Source organism: Danio rerio, chromosome 12 (assembly GCF_049306965.1).
Source record: "Danio rerio strain Tuebingen ecotype United States chromosome 12, GRCz12tu, whole genome shotgun sequence".
In the NCBI taxonomy this organism is placed as follows: Eukaryota; Metazoa; Chordata; class Actinopteri; order Cypriniformes; family Danionidae; genus Danio; species Danio rerio.
In genome coordinates, this window is record NC_133187.1 from 30,059,240 (window position 1) to 30,074,818 (window position 15,579).

The following is a 15,579-nucleotide window of genomic DNA, read 5'->3' on the forward strand; positions in this document are numbered from 1 at the left end:
ATAGTAATAAAATAATAATAAAGAAATAAAATGTCATTATTATTATTATTATTATTATTATTATTATTATTATTATTATTATTATTATTATTATTATTATTATTGTTGTTGTTGTTGTTGTTGTTGTTATTGTTATTATTAATGACGATAATAATAATAACAACAAAAAATACTCGGTTACAAGCTCATGAAAAAAGAAAGTCTTCTAACAACAAAACATGTTGTACTGAAACAAAGTAATGTACCATGTGCACATTCCTAATCTGTCTCTTGTCAGATCACTTAGCAGAGACTAGACATTTAGCCCTCTCCTAGGACATTTGGTAAATGAGCTCATTATTATAACTTATTATTTAACTTCAATAAGAATAAAAATGAGGGAATTCATCTGTCTGGCTAGCACAATGTAACACAGCATGTTTCCTAACTCAAATTTATTACACTGCTGTTTAATTTCAAAGTGGCGGATCTCAGGACACTGAATTAAACTGAATTAAGGTAGCTCACTAATGTTTCATTTCACAATCCAAAGTGCTTTTAACATGTAACATGATGACAAATTCTGAACACCAAACTTGATTAAAATGTTAAGACATACAACAGGGAGTGAATTAAAAGTGCAGTTGTGAATTTTCAGTTTCTTTGGCTTAACAATTTATAATTATGTGTTTGAAAACAATAACATTTTGGTTTGTTCTGAAAACTAATGATGACATTTCTTACAACCCTGAAAAGCAGAAAAGCCTGATTTTCAATCACAACAAAAGAAAGAATTTTTTACTTTGACAAACTGTTATTTTTATCTAAAGAGAATAAATCTCTAAATGACGTTATATTAAATTTTAATTCTGAATAAACGTTATCAGACCTTGGTAGAATAAAATCTTGATACACATAGTAAATCCAGTACATGATCAATTTAAGGTGAAGTAAATAAAATTCAAATGTCTTTCTGAGAAATATTTCCTGGGTATCTCTTGTTCAAAATATAAAGAAATAGCTGAAGATAGAGTCAGAATTATTAGCCCCCCTTTAAATTTATTATTTGAATTTATGTATTTATTTGTATTTTTTTTTTATATTTCCCCAAAGATGTTTAACAGAGCCAGGAAATTTTCACACTATGTCTGATAATATTTTTTATTCTGGAGAAAGTCTTATTTGTTTTATTTCGGCAAGAATAAAAGCAGTTTTAATTTTTTTTTTTAATAACCATTTTATGGTCAATGTTACTAGCCCCTTTAAGCAATGCATTTTTTCATAAGTCCAGAACAAACTACGGTTACACAATAACTTGCATAAGTAACCTATCCTGCCTAGTTAACCTAATTAAGGTGTATAGAAGTGTCTTGAAAAATATCTTGCAAAATATTATTTACTGTCATCATGACAAAGATAAAAGAAACCAGTTATTTGAAATAAGGTATTAAAACTATTATTTTAAAAATACAGGAGGGCTACTAATTCTGACTTTAATTGTATATGCTATATGTATGCTTTTTAAGGGGGGGAAAGGGGTTTCGACCACCCCTAGGTGACAAATCTTTAATTTTACTGATAGCATTTGAGACTATAATACACATAGCTGTCTATAATTCATGTTCTTTGCATGACACAGTATAGTGACATTATAGACATAAGATCCTTTGATTATCCTGGCAAAATAAACAAACACATAACAACAAAACATTTATATTAACCTTGATGAAAAATGGTCTAAAGGTCTTCACAAACATCCTAGCAAGCAATTAATACAGTACTTTATACAGTACAGTCATTTTAATAATGCAAGGAATTCAAAGCAAACAGTCAAGGGTATGTACCAGAATTCCATCTACACTTGAATATTTCACATGAAAATTGTGTCTATTTTAATATTTTGTTATGTAATGCAATGTTATTTACCTAAAAAGTTGTGAGATATGGTTTGTGTGTTCATTTTCTTACTCAATATAAAAGTCAAATCTGTTCATTAAATGTAATCTTTTTTTTTTTTTGGCATTTAGCTAACATATAATTTGCCTTTCTCAGTCCAATCACTTATGTAATTACTTTTCTACTGTGGAATTGTGGATCTGAACTGATGTAAGAATGAGAAATACTTTATCTTAAATTCTAAATGAATGAATCATTTCATCCAAGTTTTGTTGCCTGGCTTCTTTCATAACCTCAGCCAGCAAGAGCCATCAACTCTCTTAAGGAGTAAACTTAAATAACAAACTGTTTCATCCAGCTTAAACCTGTCTAAAACTCTAAGAAGAGCAATTACTCATGCCAATTTGAGACAAGCTGCAAAAACAACATTATGCTTATCTCACAACTTTGAATTTGCCTGTAGGCTTCTGCCCCAAAAAATAATTAGGAAACAATGGCAAGGAGACGAAAACAATTCTTTAACGAATTTAAGTATGAAGCAGCATAGAAAAAAAGTCTTCCCGTAAGGAAAAAGCCTCAGCTCTCAAATTGCATTGCATCTACAGTATTTACTGAGATCTAATTATTATGGTGCCTATAGAATAGTTATATTGATGCAAATTCTCTATGAAATATCAACTGTTTACTTTTATGACTCTTTCAAGTTTGCCACATCAGCCTTCTGCCTTTAATCCTCTTAACGGTGGGATGCTTCAAACACATATAATTCAGAAAAAAAGGCAATAAAGCAAATAAATTATTACATTACCTCTCTTTACTCTTTTGAATCATCTACATCTACTGTATACAGCTAGGAGGAAAAAAGAGAGATCACTTAAAAGTTCTCAATTTCTCTGGATTTACTAGATTTATTAGGCATGAGTTTAATATATTAATAAATTAACATGAGAATAAATTTATCATGTTTTCTTATTCTATATATTCGGTTTTATTATATTTTATATAATACTCATTTATAAGTATTATTATAATAATTTGACAAGTTTCAAGTAAAAACATTGTAATTTAGAACTTATTTATTTAATTATTTAGTTATTTATTTTAGAAGTTACAGTAAAATGGAAATCCAAAGAAACTTTTAAAAATGTCGCTTTTATTTTTTCAAAATTTGTACATTATTATTTTTCATACTAATTTATTTTCATCATTATTGGTACAGTGCACGATTTAATATTATCAAGTTATTTTTAGATCATAACTATTAATATTGTTTTTTGCATTGTACCTGAGAAACTCTTGTAATCTTAATAAATATTAACACATCTGAATTATAATTTAAAGTTATTTAAAGTTATTCAAAATGAATACAATTTAGATTTAAAGTGTTTAGTTTGTATATATATATATATATATATATATATATATATATATATATATATATATATATATATATATATATATATATATATATATATATATATTTTAAAAAAACGCTATATGAGCACAGTGTTAAATTAAATCAGAGAATCAAATAATTTCCCTGTTTGAAGGGTTGAAATAGTTTCTCTATTTGGACATTACAGTTTGTTTTTAATAACTATTACGTATTTATTTAATTTAGAAAGCTTTATATATCACTTTAGTCCAGTTAAATGGGATATTTATTGTTATTCACATATGGATTGTGTCTGTATTCTCCCCAAAAGTGCATGTGTGGGGGAGGATTACAAAGTGTCAGCTTTCATCACCATCATGGATACATAATTAAATTGTAAGAGACTGATTGAATGAATGATGCGCTCGTGTGCTAGCAAAATCACTGAAATGAAGTGTGACCGGATGACCTCAGCTAGTTCATGAATACTGAACACCTCAACCACATCTTCAAAGGGTCCCACACCTTTGCAATGACTTTCATGCAGCTGAATTAAAATAAATAAATAAATCTAGTTGATTAGCCCTCACTAGGTCACACTGTTGGATTAATTTGATAAAAAAAACAACTGCACTGAATTGATACCGAAGATACAAATGAAACTGCTTTATATTTGCATGTATAAAAGATGCACTCAACACTGACATTTGTTAAAGACAAAAGTTCACAAAAGAAAGTAGAAAACAAAATATGTAAATGCATTTAGCGTGCAAAACTATTATTCTACAGAGTCCATATCCTTTAGCAGAGAGCTGACTTTGAATGAATAAATTAATGAAATCAATTCTGCTCGTTGCATTACTTGTCTCAATTGCTGCCAGACAAATGTCACTTTAAATCACTTAGTCATGCACCTTATAAGCAGAGGATGATTTACCTTTTTGCAACCTTCAACAAATAAAAAAGGATTAATGCAAGTAATTAAAAATGGATTGATACAATAGTACAGTTTGCTAAATATCAGCACAAGGACATGACATTGTATTTAATGTTCACTTTTCAGAAAATGCATTTCTATAAGCTACAGAGATCTGAAGGGATTTTTCTATGGTGATATAAATATATGCAATTTTGTTATTTAAAAATAAGAAGAAAAGCTATACATTAAAATACCTAAAGCAGTATTACTTAGTAATCTTTTATAACTTTTGTCACACGCAATTTAAATGACGCATGGGAATAAAATCACAGTCTGAATGGAAAAGAGCCTGTGGAATGGCACAAAGGCAAGTTCCATTCACACAAAAGTGCTGTTATTTCGAGAGTCCGCTCCAGACAGCTGATGTTAATATAATGTTCTTGAATATGAGCATTTTCATTTAACTATGCCTAAGATGAAAGTTGTTGAAAATGTACAAGAACTACTTATTATTTTGTGACTATTATTGTAGTAATAATGTCATTAAATAACATAAAACTGTGAAGCAAATACTTTCATCAAGAAGCATAGAAATACTTTACAGCCATATGCAACGTTTTGTTTGAAAAATATATTTAAACATAAAATAATTATGCATTTGAGTGTTTCTTCAATTTGGCGCACTTTTATGTTATGGAGGTTGATTTTAGTTCAAAGCAAAGTTTAATTGCATAACTGTTAATATTAAATTAAATCAAGATATAAACATTTTATGATTGTTCATTGTTATATTTGTTTTACTATAACATTTTACCTCCTGCGTCCTATTTTGGGTTTTTTTGTCTGGATTTAAGGTTGCAAAAGTAAAAAGTAATTCAAAAGTATTATTTTAAAGAAAACACGTTGATTTTTGCCGGCAGCTAGCTCTCTGAAACTTTCACATGGTCACCCACTGAAGCTAAGCAGGACTGCGACTGGTCAGTACCTGGATGGGAGACCACATGGGAAAGCTAGGTTGCTGCCGGAAGTTGTGTTAGTGAGGCCATCAGGTGGCGCTCAACCTGCAGTCTTTGTGGGTCCTAACGCCCCATAATAGTGAAGGGGACACTATACTGGTCAGTCACCAAGTCTTTTGGATGAGACAAAAAAACACAGTCTCGACTCTCAAAAGGTTATTCATAAAACACTGTTAAACGTGATTAAAATAATTGTATATGTTGTCTGTGTTATAATAAACCCCTCCAAAAAAAGAGGCGCTTTTTTTTGTAAACATTTGAAAGAGTACCTTTTAGGTTCTGTGTAGTCTAAGGTGCTGTAATGAATATTGTTGGTTCCCGCACATGACAGTAATCATATGAAAAAAAGACAAATGTCTCTATCATTCATTCATCCATTCATTTTTTTTTTCAGCTTAGTGTCTTTATTAATTCGGGGTCGCCACAGCGGAATAAACCGCCAACTTATCCAGCATATGTTTTACACAGCGGATGCCCTTCCAGCTGCAACCCATCTCTGGAAAATATCCATACACACTCATTCACACTCATGCACTATGAACAATTTATCCTTATCTCTATCATATCTATGCAAAAGTTATTCGATTCCAACTGTTGAGAGAACTGAACAACTTATGAGGATACTGGGCCACTACAGACTTTTTAAAATTTAAATAATGTGGAAGTAAATTACTTCAAAAACCCATTACAAGGTATGCAGAGTTCATTATTCAACTCTTTTATTACCCTTATACTAGTCTTTACATCTTAAAATTGACATTGAATGCCTATTTTATGAGTTGATTTGATTCTTTAGGGTCTAAATGAAAAGTCTTTAACTTAAGTTGGTTAAATTTCTCAATACTGCACAGTGAGCTTTTCACTTCATATGCCTTTAAATGCTAATGAATCCCAACCACTTTGTGGCTGCAGTATTATTTAATTTGACAGTATTTGAAGCTTGGTTCACATCATAATGAAAACATGTGAGATTGTGTCATGCATATACAGTATGCATGCATGTTTACATTTATTCATTTCCCTTCAGCTTAGTCCCTTATCTATCAGGGGTCACCACAGTGGAATGAACCGCCAACTATTCCAGCATATGTTTTAAACAACAGATGTCCTTCCAGCCACATCCCATTATACTGGGAAACACCCATACACTCTCACCTTCACACAGGCACTCATACTACTGCCAATTTTGTTTACCTAATTCACCTAAAGAGTTTGTCTTTGGAGAGTCGGGAAAACCAGAGCAACCAGAAGATGCACCAGCAATCTTTTTGCTGTGAGGAAACAGTGCTAACCACTAAGCCACTGTGTTGCCAACATGCATACTGTATAATCATTGCATATAATTTATCATTGGCATTGGGATTTATCATTGGCATTGCAGCTTTCCATTATCCATGTAAAATGTATTCAAACAAACATCTATCCATGTGATAAATGACACTGGTGTTTTTAACAAATGCTCAGCTGCAGTTTCTGAACTGGTTAGTGTGTAAAGCACTGATAAACATAGCTCTGCATTTGAAAAATGATGAAAAACACAAGCAAACATTTGATAAAAATAACCAAACAAAAATGACATAGATAAAAATAGTTTAGACAAATTGTAGGTACAGCTACAGCACATTATCTAAATGCAATTTAATGTGAGTCCAGCTGCAAATTTATAAACCTAAATGCCAATTATTTTCTTTTTTAAATTTTGTTCTAAAATTCTCATAAAGCAGTTTGACAGATTTTTTTTTCTATTTGTAAAAATTCAATATATAAATAAATGTTCTGAAGTTTGTGATTCTTATGAAGTTGGGATTCTGTGTAATAACACCTGTGAGCTACAGTACATCCAAACAAGACTGAAGAAAAATGAAAAGCATATCATTAGCCATTTTGCTAAACGTTTACAAAAAGAGGTAGGGAGAAGGGCAGAGTCTGTCACAAGGTGGCCATGTGTGAAGAAGTAGCTGCTGCTGTTAAAGTTTATAAAAATACAAGGTGATGCTTTCTTTTTAAATTTCACAACAAAAAAACTAAACAAATAATCTACAAAAAGATTTTAAACTTTGAAAATACCATGGCCATTACAAAAATATTTCTGTCATGAACACTTGAGTTTTAATAGGCAATGAATATGAATGTTGCAATGCTGGTGTATTTGGTCTTGGTTGTATAGATCTTCTATGCTGCTGCTTTGACTATAATGGCAGAGAAGTATTGAGACCTGCTACTGCCAGTATATACACAGACATGCCATGTGAGAATATAACACGCTGCTGCTGCAAACATAATATGTACACTACCGATCAAAAGTTTGGGGTCAGTTGGATTTTTGAATGTTTTAAAATAAACTTATTCCCATCACCAAGGCTGCATTTACTTAATCACAAATACAGTAAAACATGTAAAATTGAGAAATGTTATTGCATTATAAAATAACTGTTCAAAAGTTATTTTAATATTGAATTTTCAGCTTCATTACTCCAGTCTTCAGTCACATGATCCTTCAGATATAACTCTAATATTACTCATTGTTATTGTTATTAATAATAATAATAATAATAATAATGATAATGATAACATTATAGTAATAAAAGCAACAATTACTAACTAATTACTAACTTATTAATTATTTGAAACTACATACAATAAATAAATAAAAACATTTAATTAAATATTATTAAATAAATAAATATTTAATAAATAAGTATTTAACAATTTAACAATTCTTTTATCAGGTGGAGCTGGGGTGGAGGAGGGGCTCTGAAAATGCACCGCAGCTTAATGGTGTATAATGACGCTGAGCATTTTAACTATTAGGGAGCAAGCTCATTGGCTGTCAAAGGTGACAGCAACCAATGTTCTGCGTCATGTAGTTATGTAGGAGTAGATTAGGTGACCTATCAGCCTGCATGCACAGAGTTTCATTGCAGAAATTCTCAAATCCATACATTTAAAGGTATATATATTATAATTGAATTCTACATAACATTTAATAAAATGTATAAAATAGTATTTATCATTTTTGCATTTAGAATATAACAATGCTGGCTCAGAAAGATTATGTCCAGTGTGACTTTGTCAAAAAATAATAATAATAATTTGGAACCCGATTTCAAGCATACAAAAAATGTAATACCAAGAAATGAAGTTGAAATGAAATTATTTTTGGGTAAAAAATCTGAACAAATGAAAGCAGAATAAGGTACAGTACAGGACGTACATCAAATGTTCTTTACCTCATTAAAGCTGGACCTATCAAAAGCCAAATGTACCTCGGGTCACAGCTGGTCCAGAGTAGCTCATGCTGGCTTTTAATGTGAGAAATTTCCCTGACAGGCCTCAGGTAGATTAATTCACCATTAAAAAGACATTTCTTGTCCACTTGTGCCCTAAAAGCAAGACCAAGTGGATGAGGTGGAGACCAAATGTATGATGGAAAGCGTGGGTAGGTGGTCATTTTCGAGAGCTGAAATAGCAAGGAACAGGTGTTATATAATAGAAATACAAACGACATCTGCATGCAATCAGCTGCATATAAATCCTTTTGAGAACATTTTCAAGAAACACGACTGTAGGAAGAAAAGGTTTGTTTTTTTCATCTGGAAACAGTCTGTTTTACTTTTGTATTTTACCTATTCACAGTATGCTTCTCCCTGTCACCAACATTTGGTTTTTAGAACAAAGAAAGAGTCTCTCCTCTGATAAATTGCTCTTTTAAAAAGGTATGACAGAGACATGTTAAACCCAAGGGAGGTTACGCTGAAAAAGAACAGAGATATGTCCTTTACAGGTGATTGGTGGATGGTCTGAAAGCATCTTGTGTTGTTGTATTAACATAATAAAAAGAGAGAGAGGCACCAGAGCAAATTGGTAAAATGAAACAAATCGTCTTGTATGAAATTACCATTTTCTTTGGGCCAGATATTGACAAGAGAATTGTGCAGCACAGAAGTAATACAACTCTTAAGACACATTTATGAACTCAGTGTAAATGGTAATGCATACGTGAGCGGGATATGCCGTGTGCAGAGCTCATCTAGCTAGTTCAAAAGCTTTCTCTGATGTAATCACATAAAAGTGTAAAGTTTACTTTGTATTCAAAGAAGTTCACCTCGGATCACCTCAGCCGACTAGATATATTTCCACTTTGTGCTTTCTTTTGAACACCCTTAAAAGGATACGGCTGTGCACACAATCAAGAGCTATAGTAGCTTGTAGCTGCTTTTGAACATTTAATAGAGCTAGCTTTTTTCAATCTGTTTTCTGTCTCTGGCCACATAATAGCACCCAGTAATGGTGAATTTCCAAGAATGGGTGTTTATGTTGCTCATAATAAGAGCTGATGCTTTTAAGCCAAAACGATGCTGGAAAAACTGAGAAGTGTACCTTTAATTCAACACTTGACCTTCTTACTAAAAAGCAGAAAGTGAAGGGCAGTGATTTCTGGGTAATCAGGAACATAAAAGGGAATCTGAACGATTGCTTTGGCTGGGCTTTAAAAATAAAAAAGTCTTCGTTCCTGAAAATTCCCTCATTTTACACGTTGACAGTTGGCCTCTGTTGGGTTTGGAGGTTGTACGTTTTGATGCAATGTAACAGTGTTTTAATAGTCTGAATAAACCCACGGCAATCGATCCTGAAGATGGCAATGCACATAGATCACTTCTGGGACTGACAGATTCATAGTGAGGTTTAACCTTGACTACTGCAAGAAAAACAGTGTCAAATATTGGGCCTCTGCACCTACAAAGTAATGCGTTTAACTACAAACAACTTCTTTTTCCTTTCTTTCTTTTTTTTTGAGAAAAATAAATCCGGCTAATTCCACCTCTTAATGACTGTTACTGATTATCTTTTTACACTTGGCTTTAAAATATGTTTCAACTCAAAATAGTATCTACTGTATACACATTGTATAAAATGCTGGGTTCAACACAATGCATTCATGTAGTCACAACAAAATTTTATTAACTTAATTTTTATTTATTTATTCATTTATTTTTATTTTTATTATTATTTTTTATTTTTTACAAATTTAAGTGGATTAAACATTAAACAATTGAGTTGGTCCACAAAAGGGAAGTATAGGAATCATATTTAATTTTTGTTTTACATTTGTTTTATGTGTGACTGGTATTGCACTTAGCTATGGAAAATGGCACCTAAATGAGATCATTGCTGTAATTATTCAGAATGTGGGAAAAAAAAAACACTTATGGCATAATTTAAAACACATTTTATCTTGTTATTATATTGTGCTGGTAAAAATAGGTATCCTGTCTACTTTATTTATCCTACTTCGATTCCCACAGTAAATCCCAGCAAAGAAAGAACACTCCCATTTGGTTCTCTGTAGGTTATTTCTTGGTAACATTCCCAGAACAACAGGAAGGAGAAAAAGAAGAAAAAAAAAGATAACTGTAATGATTAAAGGCAACTTCTGTATTTCACATATGCGAGTTCAACTAAGTCAAATTTATGCAAATAATACCAAAAACTTTTGCATTCATTAGTATTCTACATTAGAACTTATCTTGTTTATTTTATATATGAGCAAAAGAATGACTATCATATGTATTTTTACCATGATTTAATAAAAAAAAAAAAAAAAAACGTGTTATGCTAAAAAAACCTGGGATGAATGTTTGGAACAATAATCATTTGAAGACACAAAAATATTAAGTAATTGTCTAAATCACTCTAGACTCATTATATTGTACTTTATACTGTTCTTTGACACTATAGCTGCATCCCAAATCGCGTTCTTATGCACTATTTTACGCTATTTTGTTGTATAAAGAGTGTAAATGGTGCATTCACACTGAAAACTCTAAAAAATACGAGCACTTTAATTACCTGGATGATGCACTCATTCAGCCGGTAAAATTAAGTGTGTATAGCTGTGGTCACATTAAAGTTTGAGCATGCGATATTCTGTCGTACAGCGCTGCAAAAATGGGTGGGAATAAACAAGCTTATTAGACATTTAAAAAAGCAAGCGAATGCTCCGTGTTTGAAATTTCTGTACAGAGACGTCATGTTTTGATCCTATCGGGCTATCGGGCGCACATGTTGGAAAACTTTATTTTAGATGGTAAAAGCAACATTTTCCAATGAGAGTGATTATAGCTCCTCCCGATGGTGAATGCGGTTATACTCATGGCAGGTATTATTTGATAGTTTGGTCATTTATTTCACTGATTTGGCAACCGTAAAAGTTCATCAGGGAAACGATTTGAATTTCCGCTTGGTAAAAAAACATTAGTGTACCATTTGGCACAACACCTCATTCAGGCACGTGCACACATAGGGCTCAACCTGTGCAGTGCACATGCCCTTTTTAGTCTTGGATAGAAAGTGCCCTTCCAAAATGATCAAAAGTGCCCCCGCGATGTGGCACACCCTCGGTCCCGCTCTTCAGTAGGCGCGCGACAACACCACTCGAGTACGCGTGCGACAACACAGCTGATCAGACCGCGCGCGACAACAACAAACCCATCCATCACCCACCGCATAAAACAGGTGAAATGTCCTAAAAACGACCAAATATCAACATCTCATGATGTTACAGCTTGATGTTACATCAACAATACTAAAATAACATCTATCAACGTTTGATTTTGATTGCAATACCTGACAAATAAATGTCAGTATTTGATGTTAACATGACGTTGGCTTAAGATGTTTGCTTGACGTTGGATTTTGATCACTTTTCAACATGACTTAAAATTGTTGCTAGATGCTGGCTAGACATTGAATTTTTGGTCAACTTAATCTAACCTAATATTAACGTCTTATGATGTTGTGTGCCTGCTGGGCCAATTTATCAACAAGAAAATCATCAAAAATTTGTACAAAATAATATGCAACTTTTTATGATACCTCATTACTTTTAAAATATATATTTTAGGTAGAGTTCAAAATAAGTATGTTATGATAAATAACATTACAGTATGTCATCCACATTTAGACATTTTAATCAAAGTGGACGCTGCTTCCGTTCAATATCTTTCCTATAATATGCATATAAATTCACTTTTTCCAAATCAGTTTTATGCAGACACAGAAATGGGACATCTTAGCTTTGACCCATGCAAAATATGCAGCTAAAACATTAGCATTTGCCCCTTTATCAAATACGGTCAGACTCCCTGACCACCTCTGAATGCGTTTTCGGTAATCTGCTCACATTGAGCCGTGGATTTACATACACCTGACATTTAATGTGGTCAAGTGCTATCTGGATGTGATTCGATCACATGCATGCTAATGTCAGAAGAAAATGAAGTCATCCTTTATACATTGTGGATTTGTACCCCTTAATGATTATTAAATATCAAATGGCTGTGTCCTCATGAGAAAAGATAATCTACATTTTCCTGTACATATGCTTGTTTTAATTAGAGCAAATGCCAGAGTATGTTATTGTAACTTTCCAAATGTCACTAGAAACCTTGTTTGTTAGTTATTTTATTATTATTTATTTTTGCCTCAAAGTCTCAGAGGGGAGTGTTTTTGAATTCCTTGCACTTTTGCTCTCAGACCAAATTCTCTCTGCAAGTTTTAATTGGCATGGGCTTCATGGTAGAGTGCCATATCTTGAAGTATCATTGGGTACAAAAAAACTCTCCATGGCCACCACATTCGAACTCTGGCAAAGCCTTCTAAAGCAACTTGAAGTGAAATACATAGTAACTGAAAAAATAGATTTCTGTGCTTGAAGTCTGGAGCTTAGCTGTTGGTTTCCTTGCAGTAATTGAAGCCCTGCGAGTGTTCGGTTTGACGTTTTGGAAGGCAGATATTCCTATTGTGCTGTCAGCCTGATGGCCATCTCTAGAGTTCATGTGTCTTACTGCAATAAGCTTAATATCAAATCTGTACCAATGTATCCACACAATAAAGATATATAAAGCAAAACACTGATATGGTGAAACCTACAGTATATAGCAAAGATACCAATAACAATTGCGTAATTTTTTTATGATACTGATATAAAGATGTGATAATCAACACATCCCAGGTCATGATGTCAGGTGATCAAAATTCAATGTCTAGCCTACATCTAAGGACAACAGTCTTTTGACGTCCAATAACGTTGATACTAGGTTGATTTTAGGTTGTGTTGGAAAGTGACCAAAATCCAACGTCAAGGTGTAACATGATTAGACATTGATATTTGGTTGATTTTAGGTTGGACATTGGACATTGATGTTGGGTTTTGAAACTGATCAAACTGATTTTCATTTCAAATCCAAGATCCCCACAACAGTATTTTGATTTTCTCAGACACATCCAAGTAAGTGTGTAAAGGTCACTCTCACACATTCACAAACACACTTTAATTTGCTGTTATACTCCATATAAATCCAGAAACTAAGCTTTTTGTTTTGTAAAGGCCTATCTAAAAGGTTAATGGTGCCAACTAATGATCAACAATAAAAAAGACAAATTTGACCTCTACCCGATAGAGAAATCTGCCAACAATCAAAATGCATGATTATACAGTGTCATGGTTTTGTGATCAAACGTGTGGTTATAATGGAAGTCAGTAAGGCAAAAACTGCCACCAAAAGTAATTTAGGGAGAAAAAAAATTCTAAATAATCAGGCATGTGCACACATAGGGCTCAACCTGTGCAGTGCACATGCCCTTTTTAGTCTTGGATAGAAAATGCCCTTCAAAAATGATCAAAAGTGCCCCTGCGACGCGGCACACCGTCGGACCGCTCTTCAATAGGCGCGAGACAACACCACTCTTCAGTACGCACGCAACAACATTTTACAGCAGCTTGGTAAGTTGGTGAATACATTTATACCATTGAATACCATCAATACATCCTTAAATTGTATCCTTTAAAAGAAATGTGTTTAAAATATCATATTTAGTGTTTTTGTCCTCCTATATGAAATAAGTATCTTTATACCATAGCATTGCCTAGCTAACTCAACATAAATGCTCAACATGCGAGTAAAGACAGAAAAGGTACTGATATCACTTTACATGAAATGCCTTTAATAGTAAGAAATAAGGCAAACAACATTCTTGAGATTCTGCAATTTTATAGAACAATAATTCAGCAATGTCATTGTGTGCATATTTATTTTTCAAATGAGAACTTTTTTTAGAAATGTAAAAAATATTAAAACATTTTTTTTACCACAGTGGGATATCTATTAAAAAAGCAATGTTACGAAAAATTACTCTATAAATGGCTTACTTCCAAAACTCAACTATAGTATAGTTCCGGCATCAATATTGTAATATGTGCATCTGCAATAGTGACATCGCAGAAACTGCAATGTTGAATTGGGATATAGTTGACCAGGAGCCATAGTCATTAAAGATTCTTACCATAATGCAGCAAAACTCAATAATTTAAATGTGTTTTTCAGGCCTGTAACAGTTTGAGCATATCAAAATAGTTTTCTTACCAAGAGCATATCAAGGGAGTTTTCTTCAAGATTTCTTACCAAAAGCAATTTTTGTCATCTGGTGAAATTGTTTTCATATCAAAATATAAATTGCACAAAAACATCTTAAAACACAGCAATGTCAGATTTTTCCAATATCATGCAGCCCTACACAACTGTCCCAAAACAATTCAGTAATTACAATCATGTTTAGTAATTTACAAAGACAAAGAAAAAAGGAAAGTTCTAAAAATTTATTCATTCATTCATATTCTTTTCGGTTTAGTTCCTTTATTCATTCATATTCTTTTTGGTTTAGTTCCTTTATATATTCATATTCTTTTCAATTTAGTTTTTTTATAGGTCTAGCGAATGCCCTTTCAACTGCGACCAAATCCATGGGAAACACCCATACACTCTCATTCACACACACAAATTACAGACAATTTTAGCATACCCAATTCACCTGTACCACATGTCTTTGGACTTGTGGGGGAACCCGGAGCACCCGGAGGAAACCCACGCAAATGTGGGGAGAACATGCAAACTCTACACAAAATTCCAACTCACCCAACTGAGGCTCGAACCAGCGACCTTCTGACTGTGAGGCAACAGCACTACCTACTGCGCCACCGCTTCGCCAGTTCTAAAAATTCAAAGTCCACTGTCCTTAAGATCAAAACCAAAAAATTATAAACCTTTTAAACTGATTTTTCCATTTTCTCCTTCAAAGGGCTTACTTCTTATGGTGCCTGCAAGTGAAAAATTTGTCAATTCTGAGGTCCTGGAAAAGATTGGGGTAACTGATCTAGCGATGGATGTGGGGGGTGGGGGGGGGGGGGTGAAGGGATAGATTGGTGGTGGGATGAGCGGGGTTGTCAAAGATAAAAGTGAAGAAGAGGGGGAGGGGTGAATCGTGGACAAAAGAGAGGTGTCAATAACAAAAATTAAGAGGGTTGAGGAGTAAAGGCATATTTGGCCAGAGGCGAT

At 33.0% G+C, this 15,579-nt stretch overlaps 1 long non-coding RNA gene across 1 annotated transcript in view; it reads right to left on the minus strand.

The window, feature by feature from the left end:
- The window catches only part of LOC141376815 (uncharacterized), a 94,756-nt gene that overhangs the window by 43,480 nt on the left and 35,697 nt on the right, over nucleotides 1–15,579 (minus strand). The gene's annotated exons all lie outside the window — the stretch shown is intronic.